The 15,927-nt window shown below is 42.7% G+C and overlaps 1 long non-coding RNA gene across 1 annotated transcript in view; it reads left to right on the forward strand.

The window, feature by feature from the left end:
- The first annotated feature begins 165 nt into the window (after positions 1 to 165).
- LOC116750417 overlaps positions 166 to 15,927 on the forward strand; it is a 73,119-nt gene continuing 57,357 nt past the window's right edge. The window contains exon 1 of the long non-coding RNA XR_004349020.1: positions 166 to 287. This is a non-coding gene — a long non-coding RNA (uncharacterized LOC116750417). The remainder of the gene's footprint in view (positions 288 to 15,927) is intronic.

The following is a 15,927-nucleotide window of genomic DNA, read 5'->3' on the forward strand; positions in this document are numbered from 1 at the left end:
CTGGGGTCCGCGCTTTTAGCCGTGGCTCGCGCCCGTCTCTGGAGTTCCTTTAAGCAGCGCTCTTAAACCTCTCTCCTCGCGCACCAGGAAACAAAGAGGGAAGAAAAAGTCTCTTGCCTCTTCGGCAGGTGCAGACTTTTCCCCGGACTTCCTCCCGGCTAGCCGTGGTGCACTCTCATCTTGTTTTTTTCCACACACACACCCATGACTTTCTTCCCCTTTTCTTCTCTGCAACCAAATGACTTCTTTGATCCTTAGTGCTTTCTCATTCTCTAAGGACAATTCAGGTACGTATATTTCTTGTAAAAACATTGTGGTATTATAAATACTTTTCAAAGAAAAAAGTCCACTCATGTTGTTTTTCAGTCCCTGTCATATATTTACATTAAAAAATGCGTTTTGTAAATAGCCAAGATGAAGCTGTCCGTGGGATGGTGTGGTGCAATGGCTAGAGTACAGGAAGAGAGAAGCTGCTTCCTCTTCTGCTCTGGTGACCCTTGTGGGTCCATTTACTTCTCAATGTCTCAGTTTCTTCATCTCTAAAATGAAGCAGTGGGAGAGATTACTCCTGAGGTTCCTTCAGCTCTGAAAATATTCTAAGACTTGGTAGTTTTATAAAATGGGAATGTTCTTCCAATACTGCCTAACCCGAGAGTACAGCTGACCACAGTATCATTATTGAATTTTTTTTGCCTCAGTTCCTATGCATAAGTGCAGAAAATAAGCAAGAGATAGAACCCTGCAGGCACAGATAGGAGTACTTTCTGCCGGGAGGATAATTACCTCTTGGCCTTCTACCATGGGGGCCTATTGATCTTGAGCCACACTGATGCTCTCGGATGGCTCCAGGTGGGCGCTCTTGCTTGGTTCCCCTTATCACAGATCTGTAACTGCTCTACAATGAATTTGTGAAACGGCTGGACAAGATTAAAGCTTCAAGCTTTGCCCTGGAAGAGAACAGATCTATTGGTCTGTGCTGGAGACAGACCCCAAATATCTCTGTGCTGCAGTGGGAAGCAGAGTACTGGTCCAGTCCACTGGGTATGTCAGCTTTGGGGGATGGAGGGGAGAAGGTTAGAAGTAAACATGTTAAGAAAAATGTCCCCATTTATCCACTTCCTGGTTTGGTTTGTTTTCAGAGTATTGTCAAATGCTTCCCTTCCCCCTAATGACAGTGAACTGAAGAGCCAGCAGGACAGAGGTTTCTGTGTTAAGACATGAATGTGAAGTCTTACTGTATTTTGAGTGCTTAAGGAAAAGCTAATGGGAACTTTCCAGGGAAGATGGTGGGTGTTATTAACATGGAAATATGTATGAGAATTCCTAAATGAAGGCTTTATAGGGTGGAGTTGGAAGCTAATAAGACTCTGGCTGGTTGGGGGTGGGCAGGGTGTGGGACTGGTTGGGAGTGGGGAGAAAGGGTAGGGAAGAAAGCCTTCTTTTGGACTCTGGGGACTCCGTGGGCCTGTTTAAAGGGCCTAGAATGAAGGCTGGAAGGGAGACTGAGCAAAACAGGGGAGGTGCTAGAGAAACTAAAATGACTGTAGCACAGGAGGGGGGCCCCTGGCCAGGGCAAGGATGGGAACCTGCAGCTGGAGTAGAAAATACTAGGAGTTTTTGTTTTTTGTTTTTTGTTTTTTAAAGTAATTCCTGAAGGTAAGTGCCCACACTGGGAAGGACCTATGGATTCAAAGGAAAGTGGGCTCTAGGAGTCCCAGGGAGTGGCCTCAGCTTTGAACCTGTGGCAGCCAATGGGCATAACAGTCAGCTTGGTTCCCCCGCCTCCAGGCCTCTAACCTTTGCAGCTAAGGTCACAGCTGTCCAGTTGGCCCAAGGCTCTGGAGCCAGCCCTGTTTTTACAAAGAAACTAGAACTGAGAGCTCTAGTCTATTGCCATCGTGGTGACAAGGCTTCTCTTTTTACTGCAGGGTCTGCTCTGATTTGTAACTGGCCTTTTGTCTTATTTCCTTTTGCCTAAGCCTCTGTCTTGGGTCCTAGGATCTGCCTCTTTTTCTTATAATGATATTGCTAACATTTGATTAAGCACCAGCTATTGTGCTGGTCCTCATACTCACCATCGTATTTAATAACCCTATGAGAAAGGTAATATTGTTCCTATTTTGCAGATGAGAAAACTGAGGCTTAGAGTGTTTTTTTTGTTTTTTTTTGTGGTACGCGGGCCTCTCACTGCTGTGGCCTCTCCCGCTGCAGAGCACAGGCTGTGGACACGCAGACTCAGTGGCCATGGCTCCCGGGCCCAGCCGCTCCGCGGCATGTGGGATCTTCCCGGACCGGGGCACGAACCCGTGTCCCCTGCATCGGCAGGCAGACTCTCAACCACTGCACCACCAGGGAAGCCCTAGAGTGTTTTATTTTATTTTTGTTGTTGTTCTTTTGCTTGCCCCCAGTCATGGATCAGAGCCAGGGTTCGATCCAGGCAATTTATAACCGGAGCCCAGTTGTGTACCCACCATGCCACCCTGCTTCTATATTCAGTCTCTGCCTTGGTTCTTTGTCTGCCACTCTGATTGTACTGGGATGGGCCTCCTGTATGTTCTTCTCCTTTCAGTTTTGCTGCTGAACACCTTCAGCATGTCTGCCTCCTTCATCTTTCTTTAGTGATGCCCCGTTCAGTGGTCTGCCTACTTTCTGGGTCTTGACCATTTCATGTTTACTGGTCCTGCTGCTTATAAAGCATGCTGCTGGTGGCCCCTGAGATATCCTATGAGCCGTGACTGAATACGATTCTCTCTTACTCTTCAGTAGAGTCTAGTCGTGCAGGTGTAGTCACTGCAGACAGACTGGAAGCAGAGTTTGGCTGGATAAGATGAGCACTCAGGGTGTGAAGTTGGCTGGAGTGTGGATCAGGGCTTCAGTAGCCCCAGCTAGAAATGAGTTGTCCTGGTTTGATGTCTAGATGAGCTGGGGAAGGACCTCTTCCCCTTTAGTGGTGAATGGGGTCACTTATTGGAATCTGTGGTGTGGCTTGAAAGATTCTGCCCCTCAGCTTGAGTGCGGCCTACCTGGAGCATGGTGCCTGATGCTACACTCTGACTTCCTGTTTTGGTTAGCGCAGAGGTTCTCAACCTCACTACCCATCACAGCCACCTGCAGAGCTCCTGAGAACTGCTGAGCCCTCTACTCTATCCTCAGAAGTTCAGTTTCAGATGACCTAGGGTGATCTCCAGGCATCCATGGTTTTACAAAAAAACGCTGCAGGGGATTCTAATGCACAGCAAGGGTTGCTAACCACTTATGTGCTGGGTGATTCTTGGCCTGAGGGTATCACCAGTGAACCGGAGCAAAGCAGCGTAGCCTGGGAAAGAAAGATGTCTTTAGTGTTGCTTATCACCATGAACCCTGAATATCGTGGAATGTAAATCTGATCAAAGAAAGGCCATGTAGGTTCTTCAAGTTGTCTGGGACTGCTAGAGGAAGCACACCATGTGCTTGAAAAGTGCTGTGGTCCAGGGATTTAGAGAGGATGCTGGAGCTCGAAGGCTCCTCTCTGGGGCTGGGAGCTGCTCAGCTGCAGGGTGATTGAGGGAAAAGTTTTTGATTCTATCCTAAAGTGGCCCCTAGTTGCCCTGAAGTCTTAGACTGCCATCCAATGAACTGCCCAAATGTGTTAAACTCTTAAGTCCGTCAGAATTGCAAAGGCAGAAATGCTGAGGTACAGCCTGAGAAGAGGCCAAGTAAAAGCATAGATCATTATTTAAAATGTGGTGGTCTTTGCACAATGGCTGTGATGATCCACATTTGATACAAAAGCAAAAGAAAACCAAATATGTTTTAAACAAGATTTAAGACACACTTACAAGGTCAAGGGCTTTCTTAGCAGAAAGATGTCTGTGATGTTTACTTGGTTTTGCTCAGATTTTATTTTTTAATATTTTCAGTTCCTGTTTCTTAGCTTTTATTTTTAAGCCTGTGGACTTAAGTGGTGTATTTTTTTTGATCGAGGTTTTGAAATAAAACAAACTTCTGTGATTAAAAAGAGTAAATCTCTGATCACTTTCATGTCAGACAAGGGGTCTCTGCCCATCCCGAGCTCTGTGGCTATCAAGGCAGGAGTGTGCACTGCTTTATCTTGTTGGACCTCATCTTTAATGAGGGGGTTGGAATTGGTGACCTATAACCACGGAATAAAGGCTGACAACTCTTGAGCTACTGTATGTCAGACGCTACGCTAAATTCTTTACACGGATTATTTCATTTATTTCTTACCATGACCCTAGGATGTAAGTACTATTATTATCACTGCTTCTGTTTTAGAGATTAGGAACAGAGGCTTAGAGAGATTAAGTAACTTTTTGGAGGTCACACAGCTGGTAAGTGCTAGAGCTGGGATTCTGAGGCCAGACCCATGTTTATAATCACTATGCTTATATTATCTCCCTAAAGAACTTTATCACCACTTCATAAAATGAGTTTTGCAAGGCCAGCCCTCTGTGAACCTGTTTCCTCCTAGGCAGATTGCCTCTTCATCTAGGCTGTGAGATGAATGGCTATACCTGGTCATGACTGGCCAACAGGCTAAGATTATTCCAAGTGTAAGTAACTGGATAAGACGGACTGAGATTAGTTTTTCTTGAGAACGTGAATGCAAGACTGTGAGCTGAAATGAACACTGCAGAATGTAACCAATTTATTTTACTTAAGAGCAATTTGCTAATACACTCATATTCATAGCAGTATTATTCACAGTAGCCAAGAGGTAGAAGCAACCCAAGTGTCTGTGACCAGTGAATGGATAAACAAAGTGTGGTATATACTTACAATGGAATGTTAGCCATAAAAAGGAAGGAACTCCTGACATGCTACAACATGGATAAACCTTGAGGATGTGACAGTACATGAAACAAGCCAGCCACAAAAAGACAAATACTGCATGATTCCACTTATCTGAGGTGTCTAAAGTGGTCAGAGTCCTAGAAACAGAAAGTAGAATGGTGGTTGTCAGGGGTTGGGGGAGGGGGAAATGGGGAGTTGTTTAGTGGGTACAGAGTTTCAGTTTGGCAAGATGAAAAAGTTCTGGAATGAGTTGCACCACAGTATGAATATACTTTACTGAACTGTACATTTAAAATTTGTTAAGATGGTAAATTTTATGTTATGTGTATTTTACCACAACAAACAAAGAAGTAGCATTCCCCTATAACGATCAGTGTGCTGAAAATAGGTCTTAAACCAAAGTAACATTACTGTCACAGAACTCTAAACAATATTTAACGATGCCTTATTATGTCAGGAATTGCAAATATAGATTCTGTTATTTTTCTTGAATGTTAATTTATTACTCTGAGTTTATGGTGCAGCTATGGGGGTTAAAGGGGATGAGAATTATATCTACAACATAGGGAATATATGATACATTTAAGGCAGTTAGCATGGTAATCGCACAATAAATCTTAATTAGTATTATTGCTATTGCTCTCTTGAAAAATAAAATATTTGGAGAAATGCAAAAAAAAAACCCAATTTGCTAGTTATTATGAGAAATACATAGTTTTTCTAATTTAATGACACCTAACAGTGAACAACCATCCACCAAACCTTTCAGCTCTAAAACTGCAAACCTGTGATTATTATACAACGATTATACCGCTGACTGCATGGTATGTTTCTGAGGGACTATGGCTTTTTCATTACTGTTCGTATAGGCAGGATGGGAGTCTTTATAATATTTGCACAAGGCAGTATCCCACATTGATTCTAGAGAAACTGGAGACAGGGACTGTGAAGGATTTTTTTCAGGCTGGGTTTTGTCACCAGTTGGCTCTCTGTGGAGAAGGCAGTGCAGTGCGGGGACCTGGGCTGTTCTCCCAGTTCTTAAGGGCTGGGGGGCATGGTGCACAGTCCAATAACTCTGAGCAATTCACTTTTCTCATCTGTGAAAACATACCGTTGGACTAGGTGAACATTGTGTCTCTTATCCTGTCCCTACTCCTTCTGTAGACATACCCTCAGAGATCTGGGGGGACTGTCCCCCATAGGGTCATAGGTATGCCCCTAAGGTCACATAATTAGAAATGGATTGGCCTTAGAAACTTTTTACTTGGATGAAGAGAACTTGTCAATTATGCTTCAAGACTTGTCTGGATTGGATAAAAGGACAGCAAATGATAATGTGAGGACCAGAACTTTTTGGATAATTTAATACAAAATTATGCCATGCCTTCTGTATAGATGAGTGAGTAGAATGAGCCTTCCCAGGTAAACAGCCATTTCTCTGAAAATCTAGATGGAAATGCATATTCAGCTGTTCACACTCCAGTAAATTGTAACATGGGGGACGTGTCCCATGGTTGTGTCTCCACGTTCCTACAACAGCAGCAGCTCCTTCTAGAACGTATGCCTTAATGGACTTCATTCAGGGCTAATGAATTCAGGCTTAATTGACTGGAAGACTGTTGAAATTTTGTGTGTGATTTTAAAAGTCACTGACTAAAAGATTGGGAGGGAGCCATAAGAAACTGTCTAGTTAATTACACCACAAAGGCGGGATGTCTTAATTCCCCAAAAGCAAGCTGGTGAGAAGATCTCAGGTGCAAGTTGTTTATTTGGGAAATGAATGAGAGAACAGGGAGAGAGTGGCAGAAAGGCAAAGGGTATCATGGCTGCTGCGGTGGGCAAAGGGCCCTGATGACACTGGGGTTCTGAGAAGCATATGGGGTGTCTCCAGGATTGTCCTTTGGAAAGCATTTCTCCAGGTCCCCATGGCCCATTGGTTGAGGACTTCCAAGCCAACTTGAACATGGGCTGAGTGGGCTCCTGCACTTTCAGAGGAAATCATGAGGCAGGAAAGCAGAAAATTGGCCTGAGATTCATGGAACTTTCTGCCAAAATGTGGCTGAAATCAGAAGTGGGCTGAGGGGATGTGATATGGGTGCCAAGAAATCACCAATCATGTTTTCTACCCTTTGTCCTTGTGGCTTATACAGGAAAGGCAGTGTGGTGTAGTGGTTAACCTTGTGCGGCTATAGCAGAGCATCTGGGTTTGAATCCTGATTCCACTAAGTTTACCAGGCACATGTTCTTGAGCAAGGTACTTAACCTCCCTAAGCCTTGGTTTCTTCATCTGTGAAATGGGGCTATTGAAATCTTCCTTGAAATGTTGTGGGGATGGATTATATTATCCAGGTAGAGCACTTAGCAGCCAGGTTTGACTCTCCCAGGGCCTCACAATAACTTAGAATAAGTTAATCAAAAAACTTGTGTAAGCTATTTAGTCAAAATCGCAAATAAGGTCAGACTGATATGTTAGCACTGGAAGGGATTAATGGTCTTAATTAGATAGCATGGAAGTAAGAGTTTTCACCCACTCATCTAGGATGGATTTGGTGGATTCCATAGAAGCCGAACAAGATGACTTTTTAAAATATAGATTTGTATTCCTACCTTCCTCAGGAATCTGCTAGTTTTCACAGTTGATGACATTCCTTTAAGGAACCATATCCCAATGAGCCATAGGACATGACGAGCTGTCCTGGAGGTATGGCCGCAGGCCCATTAAGTCTCACTTCCAAAATCATTCTCGCTGTGGAGAGGTGCCTATACCTTAAGGAAACACACCTGGCCTTTTCTACTAGATTTTTGGGTTTTGTTTATTGTGCAGTAACCATTTTCCTCCATTGGTAGGGGAAAGTGAATCTGGAGAGGCTGGTTTAGAATGGGCAAGGCTATTGTCTTTGTGGCCATAGACCCCTTGCAGAAACATCACAGATGTGGCCGCAGGAAGCCAGTGATTGATGTGAAAAGCCCCAATTTAATTTGGAGCCTGATGTTCAACCAATTTTCCTACATTGGGAGTTTTTATAATGGAAATTAGATATGAGGTGTTTTATCAATTGAGGAGCATTTTTGTATTATGTAACTGCCTCTGGTTATGTAGGTGACTGAGGGACTAGGAACCCAAGAAGAGGGAGGAAAGTTATGGTCCTGCAAAGCCTGGGAAGATGCTGCTGTGTGTCACCCTGGTGAGCTGTTCTGCTGTTTGGTGTATACTCCTTTGTCCTTTGGTTTAAGATTAGGGGCTCAACAAACAGAAGCGCAAAATAAAAGACAAAGGGCATGGAGAAGACTGTGAAATTCCTGAGTATGTGGAATGCAACATTTGGGTGTGTGTTGTCATCGTTGATCAATGGATATATACATTTTAGATTATGATAATAACATTTACTTATAACTATGGGAATTCCTCTGTTGTTGGTTATTGTGACTGAAACTTTAATCCTAACCTTAATACCTTCCTCTTCCACAAAAACAAGTCTTTTAATATCACAGTTTTTGGCAAACCAGGTTATTTTTAGGAATCTACATATCCCATTATAGCAGAACAAACAGTAATGTTGAAAGCTCTGAGAGTCTAATTCCAAATTACTATGAAAGCTTCGATCTGTTCCTTGTTTTGGTTTGTTGTTCACAGTGATCCTGCCCATGTTTATTACCATTTATGGACTGTGTTACCATCAAGGTATGTTAAAGTGTAGTGGTGACTTGATCTGTGTTCTAATGTACACTCACTGACCTGGATGTGATTTTAGTTTCTGTCCACCATCTGCTTTTTTTTTTTTTTTTTTTTTTTTGCGGTACACGGACCTCTCACTGCCGTGGCCTCTCCCGTTGCGGAGCACAGGCTCCGGACGCGCAGGCCCAGCAGCCATGGCTCACGGGCCCAGCCGCTCCACGGCATGTGGGATCTTCCCGGACCGGGGCACAAACCCGTGTCCCCTGCATTGGCAGGCGGACTCTCAACCACTGCACCACCAGGGAAGCCCCCACCATCTGCTTTTAAAGCAAAACAGAGAAAGAGAAGGCACTGCAGTAACAGAGGTCAGGGAAGACCGTGGCTCCATGATGTGTAGTGCTGTAAGGGAATTTACTTCTGGTGATGATCGTGAGCTGTTGAAGGGAAGGCCGCATGGAGCAAATGAACCACTGGGGAGGGTGTGAGCACCTACTATGAGCTCAGCACTTTGGTAGGGGACGCACAAGAAAGTACAAGTGGTCTGTCTTCCATGACCTTCAAATCTGGGTGGAAAAATAAACCATGCATGGTTGGGGAGTCATTAAGCCCCTATGCAGGGCTCTGTGGAACTGAGTCCAAATGAGTGATATTCCCTAGGAATTCAAAGCCAGGAGGCTGTCACTGTGGGCAGCACGGGGAAGGATGGGAAGAGTACCATTAGGCACAGACAGGAGGACCAGAGAGCAAATTCTCCGGGAATTATTTTTCATGAAGTGATATGGTCTGGAATTTTAACGAAATGAGTTCATCCTACTGAAGGTGCACTCCAGGAGAAAACCAAATCTTTGTGCATGGGGTCGTTTCAAAGAAAACAACAATCACCCCTCTTGTTTTGCTTTATCTGCTACTGGTATAATACCAGCATGACTCATAGAGGATTTTGACTTCTTCAGGTGCTTTTGGTTACATTGGCCTTCTACTGATAATGTGGGAGACTGGAAATACTGCCTTTCTTCTGACAAAAGCATTTTTTCCCCATGGCCAGCTCTTCTTGAAATGACACTTCTTTCTTGTTTATCCATGGATGGAAAACTACTCCTTGCATAGGGCTTCTTTGATAATGATAGCAGTTTTATTTGGAGGGAAGTTGTTCACGGGCTAAGAACTCTATCCCTTTATTTGGATTTTCTTATGTAATGTTTTTCTTTTGTTGCCTATATTTGTACTTGTTCTTCCCTTCTGTACTTTTGCTCTGCTTGGTGGGATTGTCTGTCTTGGATTTTTGGCTTCTTCTGTAGTTCCATTTTTAGGAGAATTACCTTAGAATTCCTCATGTATGAGATATAGCTTCACTTTTCTACCTTTACCTTGTCAAATCTGAAGTTTCTGGTCCAATGCAAAATGGTACAGTCACTTTGGAAGGCAGTTTGGTGGTTTCTTTCAAAACTAAGCATACACTTCCCATACAATTCAGCAGTTGTGCTCTTTGGCGTTTACTCCATAATTTGAAAACATATATCCACACAAGAATCTGCATATGGGTGTTTATAGCAGCTTTATTCATAACTGCCAAAACTTAAAGGCAACCAAGATGTCCTTCAGTAAGTGAATGAATAAGTAAACCGAAGTACATCCAGACAATAGAATATTATTCAGTGCTGACAAGAAATGAGTTATCAAGCCATGAAAAAACATGGAAGAAATTGAAATGCGTATAACTTAAGTGAAAGAAGCCAATTTGAAAGAGGTTACATACTGTATGATTCCAACTATATACTGTTCCAGAAAAGGCAAAAATATGGAGACAGTAAAAAGATCAGTGGTTGCTAGGGGATAAAGGAAAGGGGAACGATAAATGGGTGGTGCACAAAGGATTATTAGGACACTAAAAAGATGCTGTATGATACTATAATGATGGATCCATGTCATTACACATTTGTCCAAACCCATAGACTGTACAACACCAAGAGTGAACCCTGATGTAAACTATGGGCTTTGGGTGATAATGATGTGTCCGTGGAGATTTATCAATAGTAACAAATGTACCACTCTGATGGGGGAGGTAGATAATGGGGGAAGATATGCATCTGTAGGGACAGGAAGTATATGGGGAAATCTCTGCATCTTTCTCTCTGTTTTGCTGTGAGTCTAAAACTGCTCCTGCTATTGCAAGAAAATAAGTCTTTAAATATGAAAGAGCATCCAAGAATACCACTGATTTGGAGAAATTTAGTAAATAGACTCCCGTATAAGCTTCGAAAATCATGTTATTCATATCTGTATGCAATGCCTTCCCTAGAATTTCTTAACTCACAATTTTACTTTCTAAAAAAGGTTCTGGCTAAATGTTTTCTCAGCAACTGATTTTTTTAAAAAAACAAAGAGGATAATAAAGACTTTTAAAACTCCATTATAAAAGCAACATATCCTGTGCAGCTCAGGAGTAATAGTTCAGGAAGGGACCCCTCCAGCGGCAAGTCTACAACTCGCACGGTCCCTTCCACTGGTTATTGGAGGGATGCTTGAAAAGTATCTATAGAAGCATTGGATTTAATATTTGTAGCTAACAAACTTTATTTTGGTTTTAGATATCTGTAACATGCAAAATATGGTAGGTTTTAGGTATAGATTAAATATGACATATTTTCTATATAGGGCTGGCAAGTCTAGTAGACCCAAAAGAGGGTACAAGGTACAAGTGGGCATATATATCTATCTGCGAACGCATATATAGTATGGACATCTTTCCAGTGGACTCAGAGGTGGACCTTGGCTGTGGACCCACAAGGAGAGATGCTGGGGGCTGGCCATGAAGGGGAGGGGCGTTGAGATGAGGGAGGGAAAGGAGTGGGACAGCTTTCAAGCTGGACGGAAGAGCCGAATGGGACAATGACAGGCCCTCTGAGCCTCCAGAATGTAGACCCCCCTCCCTCCCTTCCGCATCCCCCCCCACCCCCCACCCCACGCCCCCACCCCCCTGCCTCCAAAGCACTGGGGAAGATTAGGTGACAGGAGAAATGGGCAATTGACTTAATCTCCCTGACCTCCAGTTCCTTATGTTTCCCACGAAGAAGTTGGATTGAAGCAGTGAATTTTCAGACTTTTCTTTTTTAAGAGTGATGCTTTTTGCAATTTTGAAGTAAAAGATAAAATAGCCATATAGAAAAATTTTGAAGGATGAGAAACAAAGCATTACTAAGCATCCGAAAGTTTCCCATAGTTCCCACCCTGAGTCCTGATTACAACCTTCTCTCACCCCACAAAGGAAATATTCTTGAGACTTTTGTGATAATCATTCATTTGCTTCTTCCTAAGTTTTATTGCCTGTATGTATACCTCTAAAAAATATAGATTCATTTTGCTGGTTTTAAATTTTTATATAAATGCAGTAATTCTATGTTTTCTTTTTTGTCTTGCCTTTTTCATCCGGCATTGTGTTTGCAAGTTCATCCATGTTGTGGCACAAACCTCTGGCTTATTAATTTCTACTGCTGTATAGTCTCCCATTGTATGAATTCACCACAATGTATCAATCCATTGTACTAAGGATGGACATTTGAATTGCTTCTGATTTGGAGCCATTATGGACAACAGTGCTGTGAACATTCATATACATGCAGTCTGGGGCACATAGGTACACATTTCTCCAGGATACATATCTAAGGAGCAGAATTGCTGGTCATAGGGTATGCATGCCTCAAATTGTTTTTCAATGTGCTTATAGTAGCTCTTTTCCTCCCTAAACAAAACCTGATGCATAAGGTCAGGAAATAAAGTAGATGACAGCACAGCTCTGATTGAAGCAGGGAGCAGTCCCAGGGTTGGCTTTCTCTGTATGGTGCTCTTGTTGGTGCTTTCTTGTGGGTCTAACACACCCTGTTCTCCAACATTCTATTTGCTTCTATATTCCCTCTGTTGCTTTAAAAGACAAGGGATTCCAGTGATTTCCCATTCCAAGGGCAAGGAGAGATTCTGACCTTCTGAACCCCCAAACAGCATTTCTACTAAGGATTATTTTAATTTGGAATCCCAAGATTCTACTTTTAAAATAGGTATTTCCTTAGACCCTCCCTAAAGAAATTCCTATTGAATAAAGAAAATTTTAAAAAATGCATAAGATACTCCTCCTGGGCCTATCTGTCTTTATTATGTTCCTGAATTAGCTTGACTTGGGTCTTGGCTGGAAGTAGAAAAATTATATCCAACAGTTATGTAAGAGAATAGCTGAAAGCAATTGGATTAAAATATTTGAGCAGGTTAAGTCCAGAGAGGATATATCAAAATGTTGAGTACTGCTAGGGGTGTAAGGAGGATATCTGTACAGCATCTGATGTACTTGGATGTTGACTCTCTCATGGTCAGGAAGCCATGGTGGTGGTTTAAGGTTTAGAGGGAATTCACGTTGTTAGGAGTTATTATCCCTATCAAAACGGCAAAACATCAAAATGGAGACTTTTCTCGATGCTGTCCTTTGCCAAAACCATAATGGTAAAGCAGGATTGAGGCTGGAACAGTCTGGGCAGTAGACAGGCCAATGCATGTAATGCATATGATTAAAAATAGTTAGCACAAAGAAATGGTTGTTATTGTGCTTTGTCCAAGTTGGACTTAGTAACTAATTAAGTATAAGCTCCTTCTTCTTTTTTTTCCCCATGGCCATATGCAGTTTTTGAATTCTTAAAACACAAACTTTTTAGAAGAAGAAGTTAAATACAGAATGCATTGAATTTGGTAGAGAAAGTTTAAAGGTCTGCATTTTCCCACCAAAGCTATTTAATATCAGCTGCAGAGTGGGTGTGTGTGTGTGTGGAAAGGTTGTGACCTCCCTTATTTTTACAACCATTGCCATGATTTCATAATACTGGCAGCAGTCACCCAGAGTGAAATAGACTTTATTACAGTAATTATATGCCAGAATGTGGGTATTAAAACAGAAAAACTTTTCTACTGATAATAAATGTCAAGGGAAAAATGACTTTACCCAACAACTAGCCCTTCATCAGTGTTTTTAATGTATTAATGGCCTCAGTGAAGACGGAGACGTGTCCACAGGGATAGAAGTTCAGACCCCATATAGCTTTTTTGCCTTATTTGCAGAATGTTAAGTAGGGCAGTTGAAAGATAGAGGCATGTTTTAGCAAGTTAGGTTTATTTTTCTCCATGGCATAAAGTCATATATTTTCACTTGAGCAGATATAGCTATTGTTTTGGCAGATTGATTAATTATGACTGTAACTGAATTAGTCTATTGTTTCTAGATCACTTCATTGATTTCCCCTGTTTGGGTGGGTTTTTGAGAACTGGGAGAAGTAATGCAGCATGAGAATTTTATCTTGAAATAAGGTAGTTTTCTGAATATTAAAAAGAAAAAGCTCAAATAAGGACAATGAAAGATCTGAATAAGTATCAGAAGGTGTAACTCTTTGAAAATCGCCATATCTAAATTATAGGCTTGTGGCTGCTAAATTATACTCATCTAGCATTAAGTGTGGGGTTTATCAGTACATCTCTGAAATAATTAACATGGTCTAAATGTGGAAAGTATACATCAGGAAAACATTTAATCCACTCTGCAATTAAATTTAGTGAAAGGTTGATTAATTCCAAGAAATACTAAAATTATAGTACTTCTTATCTTTGATTTCAAGGGACTTTGAAGTGGGCAGCTGGACCTTTCTCCAAAGTGCCCTGTTAGCTGGCATAGAGAAAGAATATATGCAGAAAACCAGTAGCAAAACTCAGAGCAAAATATGGGTTCCCAGTCTCCATTATGTAAGAGTCTAAAGGTCACACTTTTCTTGGATTGTTACACACTGTTGGAAGGTGACCTCCACTTTTCTCCATTAGTGTTTATTCCTGCATCCAGTTGGTGCTTAACAGATTCAAGGGGCTGATGAAGATGATTTTCATTTGGGGCCTGCTCTAGACTTCTGCTTGGCCATGTGGAAGGATCTGTGTTCAGAATCTCCTGGAGTAAGTTGACTGTTGATGGTGACCTGGGGCAGCATCTCAGAGGAGCCATAGGCCTGCCGACAGTCATCAATCACTGACTCACAACAGCCTTAGGTGCTTGCTATTCCCACGCAGTCTCATTGCTCAAAATCCAGACCAGTCCTCCGAACAGGACACTGATTCCTCTTCTGTGTTTTCTCTGTTTTCTGCAGCGGGTTTGTCTTTAACAATGAGCCATTCATGGGCACCCAGGGAGCTACCCAGGACCAGGGAGACGGCTGCAGGCCCCTGCAGGCAGCTGGCCATGTTCCAGTTCAGATATTCTTGGGAATGTGGAATTATTTGAATCAAAGGGAAATAAATCTTTTGCAAATGTTAATACAAATGACTGTGGGAAGGGCTTGCTGCTAAAAGAGAAGCTGAGAATTCTTGGTGCCTACTGAGTTATTTTTTGGCAGGCAATACTACTAGGTTGCTATGGGAATGACGAAGATAAAATAATAGTCATATTTTTAATGATTGCTCTTACTGTATCATCTTCAACTGCCCTAGGTTGAAAAAACTTCTGCTTGGGGCTGCCCTGGTGGTGCAATGGTTAAGAATCCACCTGCCAATGCAGGGGACATGGGTTAGATCCCTGGTCTGGGAAGATCCCACGTGCCACAGAGCAACTAAACCTGTGCGCCACAACTACTGAGCCCATGCGCCACAACTACTGAAGCCTGTGCGCCTAGAGCCAGTGCTCTGCAACAAGAGAAGCCACCGCAATGAGAAGCCCACACACTGCAACAAAGAGTATCCCTGGGCTTCCCTGGTGGTGCAGTGGTTGAGAGTCCGCCTGCCGATGCGGGGGACACGAGTTCGTGCCCCGGTACAGGAAGATCCCACATGCTGCAGAGCGGCTGGGCCCGTGAGCCATGGCTGCTGAGCCTGCGCGTCCGGAGCCTGTGCTCCGCAATGGGAGAGGCCACAACAGTGAGAGGCCTGCGTACTGCAAAAAAAAAAAAAAAAGAGTAGCCCTTCTCACCATAACTAGAGAAAGGCCACTCTCAGCAACGAAGACCCAGCGCAGCAACAAAGACCCGACACAGCCAAAAAAAAATTTTTAAAAAAACAAAAAAAAGCTTCTGCTTGAATCACTGACTACTCTTGTGTCATGTTTTGCTTCTTTTTCTCCTGTACTTAAGTTTGCAAACATATCTCTCTAAATCAGTTCATCGATCCAGCCGTACCATATTTTCTTTGAGCATAAAGGAACCATTATTTTTGAAGTTTATACCTTTGTCTATATGCTTTCTGTGTCCTAGGTTTCAGTTAGAAGAGGTGTACCCTGGGGACCCAAAATTCTGTGCACTTTTCTGATGGGATGGAGAGCGAAACTGTGCAGTATGTGACAAAGGCCAGCTGACCTGGGGCAAGTTTCCCCTTTGCCACATCTGGCTGTGCCACCTCAGGGCAATTAGTAAACGTTCCTGAACTAAGTTTCTGCATTTGTAAAATGGGGC

The sequence above is a fragment of the Phocoena sinus genome, chromosome 3 (genome assembly GCF_008692025.1).
Source record: "Phocoena sinus isolate mPhoSin1 chromosome 3, mPhoSin1.pri, whole genome shotgun sequence".
NCBI classification, from domain to species: Eukaryota; Metazoa; Chordata; class Mammalia; order Artiodactyla; family Phocoenidae; genus Phocoena; species Phocoena sinus.